This window comes from Wolffia australiana, chromosome 8, assembly GCF_029677425.1.
Source record: "Wolffia australiana isolate 7733 chromosome 8, ASM2967742v1".
In the NCBI taxonomy this organism is placed as follows: domain Eukaryota; kingdom Viridiplantae; phylum Streptophyta; class Magnoliopsida; order Alismatales; family Araceae; genus Wolffia; species Wolffia australiana.
In genome coordinates, this window is record NC_135842.1 from 701,075 (window position 1) to 716,787 (window position 15,713).

The window sequence follows — 15,713 nt, forward strand, 5'->3', positions numbered from 1 at the left end:
GTTCTTTAGTAGGAATAGATCATTGAATTTTCATGTATGAATATCTGAATCGTAGCAAACCCAAATGCCAACCAGATTGATTCACATCATGGTTGTATAAGTGGTACTTGATAAGCTGAATTTTTGGATAGTGAATATGCCTTAATTACTGTCATTTTACAATTCAGATTATGCAATTCAATTTATAAATTTACCCCAATATTTAGATGTATAGTGTGAATATCGGGGATTGTCCAAGAGAGGCTTAGTAGGTAAATGAGATGTTCAATATGATTAGTGGATTTTGAGCTGAATTTAGGAGAGGAATATAGAGGAGATAATAGGAGGAGTGATTCCTATCTGGATTTCTTGATCTTGTCAAGAAGATCAAGAAACTCAGTATAGGGGAAAAGAAATGAGGATTGTACTTGTGAGATATCTATTTAGGTTTCTTGATCTTGAAATCAAGATCAAGAAAACAGAAATAGAGTAGGGAATAAGATATTCTATGTAGGAATGATAATCTATATAGGAGCTGATTCAATTTTTCTCAAGAGTTTTTAGGAGCGGTCTAATTTGTAAACTAAAAGAAAATGAAATCTATCTAATTTTTAGTTAATTTTTGTTTTCAGGGCTCAATATTCATCTCAAGCAAACTCAGATTTAACTCGTGGAAAGGGCCAGAATATTTTGCCTAAGCCAAGGCGATTTAGATGAATGCAATCTAGAAATCAAGACCAGAAAATGCAATGAAATAAATTCAGAACCTTGTTTGATCCAAGAACTTCCTCCTCTGTCTGCTCAGCTGTGGATGGAAGACTCCGAATGGTCGAAGAGAGAGAAAATGGTTTAAGTACCTTGGGTGAAAGGGTAAAGTCAATTTCCCTTTTGCCCTTGGCCGTCCCCTTCATTACGAGAGTTCTAGAAGTTTGCTGGTAATTCAACCGTTGGATTGAAAGTAGATAAAGTGAACAACCCACACCAAAATTTGAGCTTGATCCAACGGTAGAGTTGCAAGATATGAGGGTTTGAAGTGGGATTTCATCATTTTCTCTCTCCTATGCCACCTCGTGTTCTGTGCTCATTTTGGCTCTCCTTTCTCCAAATTTTCCCTCCAAAATTGTCCAATCTTCTGCTGAAACCTGTCATCTAAAATATTTAGACCCAAGTAAGCCTTTTGACAAATATATAAATATATTCTGATAACAAAAAGTTCTGGAAGAATACCCAAAGAAAATCAGAAAAATCATATACTTACCAAATTAACTTCATTTTGATTTAGTGCTCAATAAGTGGTTCTAATGCAGATAAATGATAATTCCATATGAGAGTATGCATTTAGATCATTTAAAACCCCCATATAACACACATTTACAACATTTTACCACTGAATTTGTGTGTTATCAGTACTGAGACCTGAAACACGAAAGATGTATTGAGAACACACAACTGTACTTTGACAATTACCTACAAGTTCCTAATCATAGAATGACAAGTTTTATTAGTTTGAGTGAAGCATGAAGTTCAGGAAGATGATTGAGTGGTCAAGATGGGATCATACACTCTTGATATAAGAGGGAACATGTAAAGCAAGGTGATGTGATGAAGTCCTTGGCCAAGCTAATGGAATGTAGGAGAATAGTTCTCTATTACACTTTCGAATGCATGAGAACTAAGTTGGATGGCCAACTAGGGTCTGCGAATTGACTGTAGCCTAAACCTTACTATGAGTGTCAAGCAGATGAGAGACTATATGTACATGGTAATTGATAACATAAAGATTCCACAAGTGAGTGAATTTGGTACTCTATTTTATATTTTCTGGAGCACAAGGTGGTAGCTTAGAACCTCACAAGCCGGAAACTCAATATATTGATTGAGTTACATCTATATGTGATTAACCAATCTATATTATGATATTTATAATTAATTTTTAAGGATAATAAATGTTATTGGCCTATTGGATACAGTAACTATAATGATACAAGAGCCTAGAGAGTCACACAAAAAAGGTATTTTGGATGTAAAAAGATATACTTAAACTTTAGAGATTTTCATGAAAAAATTCCACCAACTGTAAATAGGAGACCTGAAAGAGATTTACCCAGGCCAAAATTCTTTAAGTCTCTCACCCTTATTCTCCCTTTTCCTCTTTTCTTCACTCCTTTCCCAATGTGTTCGCGAAGGTGTGACAATGATGTTGGAATGATAATGGGGCTCATCAAGGTGGGGGAGGATATAATATGTGTATATACTTATATGGCTCATCAAGGAGATTATATTAAAACTGAACTAGGTGTGGATACACCTAGAGGTTGGATACATGAACAGTTCAACGTGTCTCACACTAGAAACTTAGAAATCAAGGATGTGATATATGGATAGGTGATTTAATCATGAATTTTTATGTGTAATTATTCTTCTATTGATAGTCTTCTACAACGTGAATCACTTTAGTTTCATCTCAATCAAGACTAAATAACCCAATAATCATGTGGGGTCCTACAGTTTTTCCAACAATATATCAGCTCTCTAGTTGAAAACATACCTTTATCACTTTACCATATATGTATAATCTATCATCCGCATGAGATTCACGAATGACTTCGGGTACAATTAACTGTCAAACCCCTAACTGATAATTATATTCAGTAATAATGCACGGTGAAATCATTGGAGACAATAACCTTATCATATTGGGAGTTTAATTAATATACTGGGAGTTTAATTAATCTTCTTCATTGAGTCCATATCCTGAAATACCAAGTGTTGATGACCCCTTCTGTGAAATTCATGTTCTAGAAGCTTCCAGAATGATCTAGAATTTTCTAGACTCTTCTAGAATCTTCTAGATGCTTCTAATCTTTTTAGAGCCTTCTAGATGCTTCTAGAATCTGAGGTTCTCTAGACTATTCTAAAAGCTAATGGATCTTTATAGAAGCTTGTGGATCCTAGGTGCTCTAGAAAGTTGTGGAAACCTTCTAGAGAGGGAAGCTTCTAAAAGCTTCCAATGAGCTCTATAAAAGGAGGTGCCTACCTCATATTGGGAGAGGAATTCTGAGGGAATTCTGGAGGAGTTCTGGAAGGAATTCTTGAGAGCATCCTATGAGAAACCTTGGAGGATTCAAGCTTATCTAATTAGAGAGTTGGGGAAGAGTGGGGATGACATAAAATCTTGTAAAATAGGCTTTTATGAGGAGGTGACACCAAGCGTTTATCTCCTGGTTGGTTAGTCCCTTTGGTGAACTTATTCTCTTTTCTCCTTTCGAACGTGCTGTTTTGGACCTTTACTATGAAAACTTATCATCCCATTCAAGAAGGTTATTGTCTCCAAAGCAGTGTGGGGATTTTTGTTACTCTCATCCCTATACTGTTGGTGGATTCTTGACCTTTGTTGGATACATATTTTAGGCTCCATTAAGTTAAGATCCTCAACACCTTGATCACACAATCAAATTCGTGGACTTGTTGCTGCATTTGAGCTAATATGGTATGGAATCTCATGGTAGAAATGCTAGAAGTATGTGTGACATCTAAGCAAATCATATGAGATTCTAAATTGTCCCAATTTGGATGCAGCAACAAGGCCACAATGATTATTGTGTTGTCAAGATGGGATTATTCACCCTTGGCATTTAAAGATATAGACTCACGGAAGAGAATGAAGTTAAAACCCTTGAAAAGGTAATGAAATTATTAGAGAATAATTTTTATGGATTTAAAATATATTTAAAAAGAATTATATATAATTCAGTAAAATAAAACTAATGAAAATTAATTCAAAATAAATCAGCAAAGTAGGGAAAATACTTGTACTAATGAGCCCAATTCAGTCAAAATCATAATATAATATGTAATTTTTAATCTATTTTTAAGTAAGAAATAATAATCACTTCAAACTAATACCTTAGTTGGTGCCTTGGTAGCGTTGTGTGACAATTGGCGGTGGTGGCATTAATCTATTTTTAAGTTTTATTAGTGCATATTGTGAAAAAAATGGCTGCAAGTTGGGTTCTAGTGCCTTGATTGAGATGAAATCTAAAAAATTCATGTAGTGTAAGGATGTGAAAATAAAATTTATGAAAACTCTAAAATCCATGATCATATCGCATGTGCACAGAATTGATTTGTGATTTATTGGTTCCTCGAGTGAGACTTGTGTTGTTGTTCATGTGTCTAGTCTCAAAATGTATCCACATGATCCCTTACACAATGAATATCCTCCTTCATATTGACAAGCCCAATTATCATCCCACCTTCATCATTATGCCACTCTAATCACTGTGAAGTGGAGAGGACCCAAAGGGATGAGAGAGAAGTATGGGGACACGAAAAATTATGGCATGGATAAATTTCATTCAAGGTGAGATTTTTTTGAAAAAACCCTTAAACTTTAAGCATATCTTTCAACTCCCAAAAAAATGTGTATGACCCTCTAGGGATGTATCGATCTAATAACTCTAATGGCCCAATAACCTTTATTGGGCTTACAAATTAATTATCTATAACATATGGATAAATTAATCATATATCAATTGTGGCGTGCCTGGTTACACATTGTGCTATAGAAGTTACACAAGAGTGTATTTATTGACTCATGGAACATTTCTATCATTGATTAACATATATGTATAGTCCCCATCTGCATGATGCTTATGGGATAACTTAGGGTGTGGTCAACTGATGGCGCATGCCATCGACCATCATTGACAACGTCGTCCGTACCGCCGGCCACCGTCATCGAAAGACGAGTGAAAGATGCTCGTTATCGCCTTTTTATTTTTGTCGTTTCCTAGTCGTTATTGTTTCTTCGTGTTCGACGTTTTGTTTTCGTCACATCCCGCTCTCGTCGTATGTCCATCTTTGTCATCACGGGAAGGGGCCCCTAGTCCTTTCCCTTCCCCTTTTCTTTTTTATATTTTTGTCAATCTCCCCTTCGTCTTTGTAATGGGGGGGCCCAAACTATAAGGGCCCCCTTAATGGACTCCTTTCCCCTTTCTTTGTTAGCCCACTTAAGGGCCCATCCCTTCCCCTTTATAAGAGAAGAGAGAGCGCCCTAGAGAAATAGACCAGGAAGAAGGAAAAAATCGTGTTAGTATCTTTGTCCCACCATTTAGAAAATAAAAAAAAGGGGAAGAAAGGAAGAAAAAAAGAAACAAAAGGGAGGAGAGAGAATGGGTGGAACGGAATGGGGTCGGCTTCGTGCCCATTCCGTCCCACCCGTGCGCCCGTTCTACGGCTCTATTTGGCGGAGTCACCGTCGGAACCCTAGGTGGCGTCGCCACCGTGCCGCCTCACAGCCGCCGCCAAGCTGCCAAGACCAGCAGGCACCGCCAGAAGCGGGCGCCTACGCCGCCAAGAGCGGGTGCCAGTAGAAACAAGTGCCATCGCCGCCCGAAGCGGGCGCCACCAGAAGCAGGCGCCGCCGCCAGCAGCTGGTGCAGATGCGACCAGCGGGCGCCGCCGCGACCAGTGGGCACCGCCGTGACCAGTGGGCGGCACCGCCAGCGCATCGCCATTGCCTCTTGCACCGCCACCTCACTGGGCGCCACCGACAGACACCTCCACCGCACCATGCGCCCCCGTCGATCATCGCTGACCCACGACGCCTCGACGGACGATGCCTCGGGGTGCCATTCCTCGCCGAACCAAAGAGGTCGTCGCCCGAGCACAGGACGTCCTCAACTGATATTCCACCGACCTTTACGAATAGCTCTAGCGTTTCTTCACCCGTCGAGCTGCTGTGATCTCTCCGGCGACTCTCCGCCCCACCCACTCCGAATCGCCGCCAACGGTCGACAATGAGCTACGCCATCCTCTCATGTCGCTCATTTATTTACCGGTTGCAGTATATTCTTGTCTTGACTCCACCGCGCTCGGGCTAGGTAGGTGAGAGCAGACGAATTGAGAGAACTACGGTGAACTGAGTGTCTTACCGGTACAAATGAGTATGTCCATTACGTGCGAGCCCAACGGATAGATTCTGTTTGGCCGTAGACGCATTCGTCATTCTGACGAAGTTCAAGAGGCCAGCGTCGTCGTCACCCGGCGACCCGTCCCAGCTTGGAGCTCGGCGCCTCTGATTGGTCCAAACTAGGGGTTGAAAGTTGATGATAAAGGATCACTTACTAAGTCGTTTGTAAGGGTGGATATGCACCAATCAACAATTTTATTACCTTACTAGTAGTACTTAGTAAGGGATGATCCCTCAGGGAGCTAGGTAGCTAGTTAGGATGAATTTCAAGTTTCACATTGTATAAGTTTCTTTCATAATGTTTTTAGTTGTTAAGTTGGTTTATGTTCAATGAAAAAAAGATGAATATGATTTTTACTAGGTATAGAAAATTTTTTCGTAAAAAGCCTAGATAGAGAATGATTTTTGAGATTTTTTCCAGAATTTTTTATTGTCTCCAGGGAGAGATAAAAAATTCTGAAATTAATTGGGTTGTAATTCCCTTATCCGGTTCAAAGTCGTTGAACCGGATGAGAGAGAGCTGTCCGAATCGTTACCGAACTGAGTTAACTCAGTTCGGAAACAATTCCCAACAGTTTTGAGTGAAGGGAGAGAGCGGGAGTGCACAGTGTGGGTGCTCTGCCGCTGTATGTGCGGGCAGAAGAGCCACTTGTGCACTGGGCTTCAGCGCTCCGCCGCTGGTCGCGCCGGCAGAGGTGCTCTCACGTGCGATGGACCAAAACGATGATATCTGGAGTTCCAGATATCGTTTTGACACGTGTGAGTAGGCATTGGAAAGCTTAAGACGTTGGATATCTGCTTAAGATAGCCAAGAAGCTTAGGAAAAGTCTAGGAGGAGGTAGAACTAGAAGAAGAAAGGAACCTCTTTTGTCACACTCAAGGGGGCCCAAGGTGGTTTCTTCAGCTCCCTACCAACTGGCTTCAAGATCCAGGATGCTCCCTACCAACTGGCTTCAAGATTCAGGATGAAGGTGGACCCAGGAACAAGCTCAACAAGAAAGAAAGTGAACAAAACAATACTCAATTCTTGGATGCCCTCAAGGAGGGTGAGGGGGGGCCTTTTATAGGGGTACATGTGTTTGTTCCAGCCATTCTTGGTTGTTGGATCATGGATGAACATCCATGATTGAGTTCTTGAGGCCTCAATCCAGGTGATCAGACCCCAAACAACCAGATTCAAATTGGTTAGAGTTATTTACAACTAACTCTTACCAATTTGAAGGGAAAATAACAAGTTGGTTAGAGTTAGTTACAACTCATCATTAGCCCTTGGATTTGAGCTGGAATGGATGGATGGATGGGTTCCACCTCATGAATCCTGGGCTGGATCTCGACCCTGGGCTCTCCTCCAAACAGGATCTGCCAGCTGGAGTCATCCTCATGTCTCTTGATCATCCTGGAAGCCTCCAAGGACCTTCTAGAAGGTTTTCTTCAAGTTCCTTCACAACAAGCCTATCGGTTGAGTCCGCTCCACTGATTAGCATGCATCTTTTTCTTCATAGCTCATTTTGACTTGAAATTTTGTCCCAAGTCTCAAGACTCCTGTCTTGACTTCCCCATAAAATTTTGTAATTTTATGACCACCGAAAGTCAACCTTTGACCTGAAAAGTCAACACACTAGGGAAATTGTTAGATTCGTATCCCACTTGACTCATTGAGTCTAGTGGGGCTTAGAAATATCCCTGAAATCCTTTTAAACATAAATCCCAAACTGTGTAACTTGGTAAAATACATGTCAGAGCATTGATGGAAACCTCAATTGAGTAGAAAATGTAAGCTTTTTAATCATTGGAAAAAATGGAAGGCATGATCTCATTATTATGTAAAATAGTAGTTTTTTGGTAGTGTTAAACTGAATTTTGAGGGTAGTTAAGAATGCATGCAAATGACTACCCTTTTTTGACTTTATCAGCCTCCCTCAAGTCGGAGCCTGCACACACGACACGTAGGGCACTCATTTATTGCATCGTAGTCGCATAACCCGTTAGGGTTTCATTTATCGGACAACGACACTGTCGACGTTCGATACCATCATCTCCTATCGGCACAAAGCCATCATACTCGGTGTTGACCGGACGATATCCCCGACGACGTCCGACATCAACTTGGTATCAGAGCCCGACTGTGGATGCTCACAACACGTCTCTGACCCCGCATAGTCGTCACTTCCTGCATTGCATCGTCTTTTCGAAAACCCATCTAGGTTTCCCTAGGGGACATGGTCATCGAGACGTGATCGAGCAGGAGGGTGCAGTCCGGAGGTTCGACCTCCCCACGATGCATCGAATCGTCGCCTGACGAGAGAGGCCATCGTATGGCCCTCTCGGAACACCGTCCCGTGACTCTCGTAGGCGGCCCATCACAGCCACCTACAGCCACCGCACTCGCCGAGGAGAGTGCCCCCGGACTGTCCGGTCCTCGTGAGCGCACCCGTGCTCGCCGCGGACACCGACGATCCCCACGTAGTTCCCCGAGGTCACTAGGTGTCTCGTCACCTAGTGACAATGAGGATAGGGCGACGACGAGTCGTCGCCCACACGGGAAGGCTCCCATTGACAAGGCTTCAGCCTGGGCCGCAGCCGACGCGGCCGAAGAGCAGGACGCGGACGAGGAAGACCGTGCCGACAGCACCGACCCCGGGAGGACCCGTCCGAGGAGCAAGGGGCGTATCTCCGCACCATGGCCGCCTTCGCCGAGTGTGTCGAGTAGTTTCTTGCACGCCCACTACCTCCAATACCCGACGCCGTACTGGCGTTTGTGGCTCCAGAGCGAGCTCGCGACCCACCCTAGGTTGCACGACACCCGGATCGTCCGAGGAGTCCTTACGACGACGACGAGTACGAGGAGCACGACCAGAGGCCAGACGAGGAGCTGCGAGATCGGCACCCCGCCCCACACCCCGCATGCGACCCACCGGACGTCCGTGCTCGGGATAGACGATACCCAAGTGGTGACTTCGACAGTGGGTATGAGTCCAACTTACCGGTCCGCCGAGACGATTACGTCTGGCCATTGGACTGAAGACCCGAGGCCGACCTACCACCCGCTGAAACGACTACGTCCGACACGACGATCATGGTTACATCGCTGACCTAACGGCCCGTCGAGGTGAACACGTTTGGCACCATGATCGGGGGTACGAGGCCGACATACTGGCCCGCCGAGACGACTACGTCCGGTGCGACGATCGTGGTTACCCGACAGACCTACCGGCCCGCCGTGATGAATTCGTCCGGCCCCATGATTGCGGATAGGAGGCCGCCCTACCGGTCGGCCGAGACAACTATGTCTGACACGATGACCGTGGTTATGCGCTGATTGACCGGCCTGCCGAGACGAACACGTCCGATGCCATGGTCGAGGATACGAGGCTGATCGATCGGGCCGCCAGGACGAATATGTCCCACGCTATGATCATGAGTACGATGCCGACCGACCGGTCCGTCATGATGACCACATCCGGCCCCATTACCGTAGACACAATGTCGATCCACCGGCCCGCCGAGACGACTACGTCCAGCCCCACCACCGCCGGTACGAGGAACCTGACGAGGTTCCTCGGTACCTGCCACGCGTGATGCCCGACATCCGCACACCACACGATGGTCATCCCCGACACTGGGATGACCACGACCGCGACCCGACCCCGCCTCGACGACGCATCGACCAGCATCACGAGGATCACCCAGCGACCAAACGGTGCACGTACGACGACGAATGCCGATGAGAGGAGCACTGCGCTCAGATCCAGAAGAGTGTGCGTGTCAATGTCGCCGTCTTCGAGGGGTCGAGAAGACCCATGGAGTTCATCGACTGGGAGTCGAGCATGAACTCCTACTTGCGGTGGTACCGCATGGATGACGACTTGTGCATCGAATATGCGGAGACGAGATTTGGCGGACAGGCCAAGATCTTCTGGGAGAACGAGCATGTCGCCGGCGAGCGACGAGGACAGCCCATCACATACTGGGCCAAAATGGCGTTGAAACTGAGGAGTAAGTACGTGCCACAACTGTACCAAATGTCGCTATTCCTCATATGGCTCGACCTTAGGCAAGGTCGACTCTCGGTGACAGAATATATCGCAGCATTCGAGGAATGCCGGATGCGGTGTCGATTCGTGGAGGATGATGAACCTATTATATGTCATGTATTTATACATATTTTAAGGGCATTTTGGGATAAATTTATGTGTATTTAACTCTATTTCATGAAATATTGCATGTCATGCACTAAATAGAACAAATTATGAAAATGATGCATTTTAACATCATTTTATGCATGTTTTAAAATTTTCATTAAAATATACATTTAAGATCCATTTAATTTCCTAATATTCTACTTAGCATATGTTCTATGAAATCGCAGGGAGAAGGATCTATATTTAATTTGCAGGAAGGGATGGAGAAATTTTATTTTGAAAGAAAAAAAAAATATATATAAAAGTTGTTTTGGGCCGCCGGCTATGGGGTATCCTCGAGTATAGGACGTCAAGCTAACAGCCAGGCCAGCGAGCGGGGAAGCTCAAGCCGGCCCATTCGTAGTTGACGCCCGTCGCACAACGGAGCCCAAACACGGCAGCACAACTGGGCCCACAACCGAGCCCGTCAAGGGCCCTAAGCGGATCGCATGGGAGGTATGTATTTTTGTCGTTTTAATTCACCAGTAGAAACATACTGACATTTATATATTGTCGCATATTTCGAAATAATTCGATATGGGATAACGAACTTGCAATCAAATTCGCATCGGGCCGGGCCACCTTGAGCGAATATAATCGCGGCTCAACGGGCCGCGATTAGACAAAAATATGGAGTAAAAAAATTGAACCGGGCTTCGAGCCAACCAGGCCCGGCCCGCTCTTTCGGCTTATTTAAAGACGGATAAGATCACAACCGTTCGATCTTTATAAAAAGATCGGACGGCAGAGATCCAGTCCGTCTATTTAACAAGGTTCTTTATTTTCTTTTCTCAGGCTGACGCGGCCGCGGGGCTCGGCGGCGAACGAATCAAAGATGGCAAAGGTGACGCAGACGGCCCATGTGGACGATGACAAGGCACTGACGTGGCGAGGATCGGGGTGCACCGTAAAAGAGGGTCCACGGCTGCAATTTAATCGCAGCCGTTGGAACGTTATAAACTCGATCGGACGGCCAGGGGCATTTCCGTCCTATTTAGCCCCTGGCCGTCGACTCCGCCTGCCAGAGGTGATCCAACGGCCCGGGAGGACCCTAGAGTTGCCCCCTTCCATCTGAAGGCATCGAGGCTTATTCCCAGGCCGTTAAGAAGGGACCGAGAGCCCTCAATTCATCATCTCCAGCCGCAAGAACAAAGGGACAGGTGACCCAGCAGTCGACGAGGTGCCGTGACACACCTCCGAGCTCACAGGACTCTCGAGGAGGTCTAGGAGATCAGCTCTTCATTGAGTCGCACCCGTACGGAGGAGGAGAACAGGTGAACGACTAGACGGAAGCTCAGCGACGGTGACCGGCGCTGCTATCCCTGTTCTCCGAATCAGGGCGTTCGGGGAGAGCTAATCTCTGTAGATAATTCCCTTATTCATCCGCTTTGAGCCTAGCGGAAAGATTTATCAGAAATTTCATGATATAGCTGCATTATCGATTTTTTTTGATTCGCCGTTTTCTTGGGGTTATTTCATCGAACACCTAGAGTGTTCGATGAACAGTATTTGATTTACGTAAGTTTTAAAGCAGTCAACCTTGTAAAAACTAAAAAAATATATCTTCGTATCTTGCGGGCATTCTGTCGAACACCTTGCGGTTGTCCGACAGAAGTACGCGCCATACTCTCTTCTCTCTTAATTCTGATTCTCTTTCGGGCATTCTGTCGAACACCCTGTGGGCGTTCAACAGAAATACATTAAAAACCAATCTCCCGCTTCTCATTTGGGTCATTCGTCGAACACCTTAAGGGCGTTCGACGGAAGACAGTGGTATCTTCGATTTCACCTACAAAAATTAAAATGAAAAGCGTATAAAAATTACAATATCTTATACATATCTACAAACTTCGACCCACCTTTGGGAATTTGGTCGAACACCTACCTGGTGTTCGACTAAATCCTTCTATATCTCAGTAAATCCATCATATGCAAATCTATAAAAATATATTCTACCACCTTCTTAACTTAGTAATACTTCTCTTCACTTCTATCTACTTACCAAAATCCTTACTTACCATATTATAGTTAGATACTCCTTTATAAATCCTTCTTGCTTCTAACTTCTTATTACTAAGTAATCTTATTAAATACTCTGTATTTCTTTACTAATTACATTACCCCTATTCTTAAATATAATATCTAATTATTCACCTCCTTACTATTCTTAATATCTATAGTACATATATATACATACATAACCAAATATTTTTCTCTTCTCTCATATCCTTATTAAACTAATATTCTCTATACTTTCTTATCACTTATCTCTTCTCATTCTTAATAGATTTAGTATTATCATTATATTTTAGTAAAGATAACTCGACTATCAAATTTAACCTAAAAACCAGTCCCTGTGGAGACGACCTTACTCTCATCTATACGTCTTGAGTAAGTTTCAACTTTTATAAATTTATTTGATTAAAGGCAATTAATTACAACGACCATAAAAATTTAATTATGCAATTTGCCTTCGTCAGAGGACCCGCGAATCATCATCGCTCTATTTGCCCACAGGATTTGGCCGACCTTGCGTAGCGAGGTTCTTAAGTGCAACCCCGTAGAGGTCGACAAAGCCTACCACTTAGTGGAGCACATGGAGCATCCGAGCGACGAAGCCGCCTTGCACGCCACTCACATCGTGCCCCAAGCCACTTCTGCTTGTACCGCACAGCTCGCTACCGTATGGGCTTCCTAGACCAAGGAGAGGCAAGGAATCGCCCCCGTCACCTCCGTGGGTTCTACCCCACCCGCTCAAGCCGTCACGAGCGACACTCCGGCCCGCAACACTACCTTCAGTCAAGCACCACTTATGTGCTTCAAGTGCCAAGGGAAAGGGCACAGAGCTAGCCAATGTCCGTCTTCGGCCCTCTTGATCGATACGGGAGAGACCGAACAGGACCCGAATGGAGACCTGGATCCGTTACCCGACGATGACTGATAAGCCGAAAATAGGGGTGAAAATTACGCAAATTTTTAGCCCTTGTCGTTGTGAATTTTTGGCTTATGCAATAAAATTTATAAAACTCTACTTAATATGTATAGTGATAAGTATGAGTGTCGTCCAAGGGAGGCAAGTAGGAATTTCAATTTGATTTTATTTTTGGTGTTTTAGATCTTAATTAGAGTGAATTTGATCTTCAATGAGGATCAAGTCACCCTAATTAGGTGAGAATTTAGAGAGGGGGGTAGAAGAGATGAGATGAAAAGAAGAAATGTGGGCTCTAGATTGAATTAATTGATCCAATTGGATGGATCAAAGAATTCAATTAGAGAGGTTGGAAGAAATTTTTGATTTAAGTTTTGGTTGGTTTTGAGAATTTGCTAAATCAGAAATAAAAAGGGAAATCTTAATCTCCTAAGAATTAAAACTAAATTTTTTAGAGTTTTCTTTTGGAATGCAATTGAATGCCAAGGTAAATCCCTCAATTTCTCCTCTCAATCCTAATCAGGGCTTGTACATGCCGCTCAAGCCAAGCGATTTAGAAGTTCAGATCAGAATAGAGATGAAGAAACAAACAACTTAACCTAATTCATTCAAAATGCATAAAAGTTCAAATACAATCAAGGAAAAAAAAGTACCAGATAACTTGATCCAAGCTAGAGCTCCTCCCTGTCTTGCAGCTGTGATAGAGCACCATCCAGAATGAGCTCCCCCTCTCGAAATTTAGCTTTTATACTTAGGTTATAGGGTAAAAATCACCATTTTACCCCCGTTTAGTACTTAATATTTATCTATCAATGTAGGCTAGACCTGAATGATCTAACCATACAGATAGAAAGAGGGGATTAAGACGAACAAATCCATAAAAAAATCATCTCAATCAGACTTCAGGATCAAAAGTTATTAATAAATCAATTTTAAACCAATTTAATCCATTGGATTTAAAATTGATTTATTTATTAGTTTCGTTTTTAAACACGCAATGACGTGTCGCTCTCTCATTGGCTGGCGCATTTTGAATCCTCCTTTTTGCAGAAAAGTCCTTAAAAAGCCTGGAATTGCTTTTGGACGCCGCCCAAAAGTAATTGCGTATATGCCCCTAGCGCACTCTCTCTCCTCCGATTTCTCCTAAAACATTAAAAATATATATTAAAAATTGCAATAAAACCCTGAATGATTTTAAATAGGATCTTTACGCCTGCCGTGGCGACCGAGAGCTGTTTTCAGGGTCTTTTGCAATGAAACGCTGCAAAAGGCCCCGAAAAGTCTAGAAATTGCATAAATACATTTTTTTCTCTTATAAATATGCCCTTTTTTCATAGAATAAATGCATTTCTTCTTGAAATAAATCCCAGAAAATTCCTAAAAATTCGTAAAAAATTCTAGAAAATTCCCTGATTAATTCCCATGTTGATAAATGTCGAAATAAACTTTTTAATGTGCCATTTTCATCCAAAAATAATTATTTCGAGCTTCAATAAATCCTTAAAAATTCATATAATTAACAGAAAATTAGGGAAAAATCAGAAATTACTTGGAAGCATTATTTTTGTGTAAATATATGATAACAACCCAAATCTAAGCCTTTTAAATGCATAAATCATGCTAATAACATGAAATAAAGACCGAAATTAGGGTGTTATCAATGACCACCACGCAGATGAGGAGATCATGAACGGTTACGAGTCACCCAACCCCCGGGTCGGGTACATCCAGATAGTGGACGCTGGCACGACTCCGGAAACCGCTCCACGCCCCAGCGCTCGGCGATTTTCTAGCATGGTCGCCATCGCCCGAGCACTAGTGGGACGCCCATCTTACCTGACGTTGTACCACAGGTTAACCCTACGCATGTCTTGCCGAGGACAGCCCCGATGGCGGACACGATGCTACGAACATAGGTCTTCTGCACGTTTTTCCGGATCGACGACAAAGTGTGCAAGTTGACGGTGGATAGTGGTAGTTGCGTCAATGCCATATCGGACACGATGGTCGCCCGACTAGGGTTGGCAACCATGCCTCATCTTGCACCATTCGACATGTCATGGGTTGATGCTTCGTCACTACCGGTGAAGCGACAATGCCACGTCCCATTAAAAATGGGGACGTACGATGAGACCATCCTGTGTGACGTCCTTCCTATGCAAGTAGGAAGTATCATCTTGGGTTGTCCCTGGATCTTTGATCATAACGTCACCATAGTCGGCAGAGCGAACACGTGTTTGTTTCTGCATAAGGGACGATGGGTCACATGGTACCCTTACACCACGAAGCCAGCAGCGAAGAGTGCCCCGACCAAGGTGGTCGGGCTAACGATCGTCCACTATCCCACGCCTCCTCGAGAGCCGGGATACAAAGAAGAAGACATGTTATCATGCCCAATCGATCGCATCGCCCGCCGGACAGCCTGGGTCGCTAGTCAGGAGAGACGTGCCACACACAGCGCCGCCCGAGCCGCTAGTCTAGCTACCAGAGCCTCTCACGCCAGTTGTCCGACCAACCGCATCGCCGCATCCACCACCCATGCCACTCGCCCAAAGCAGACACATAGCATCCCCACCGGCTTTGTCCAGGATTTTACTCGACCTAGTGCGGACCGCTCACTCTTCCACTGCCAGGCTGATGAGCAGCAGAC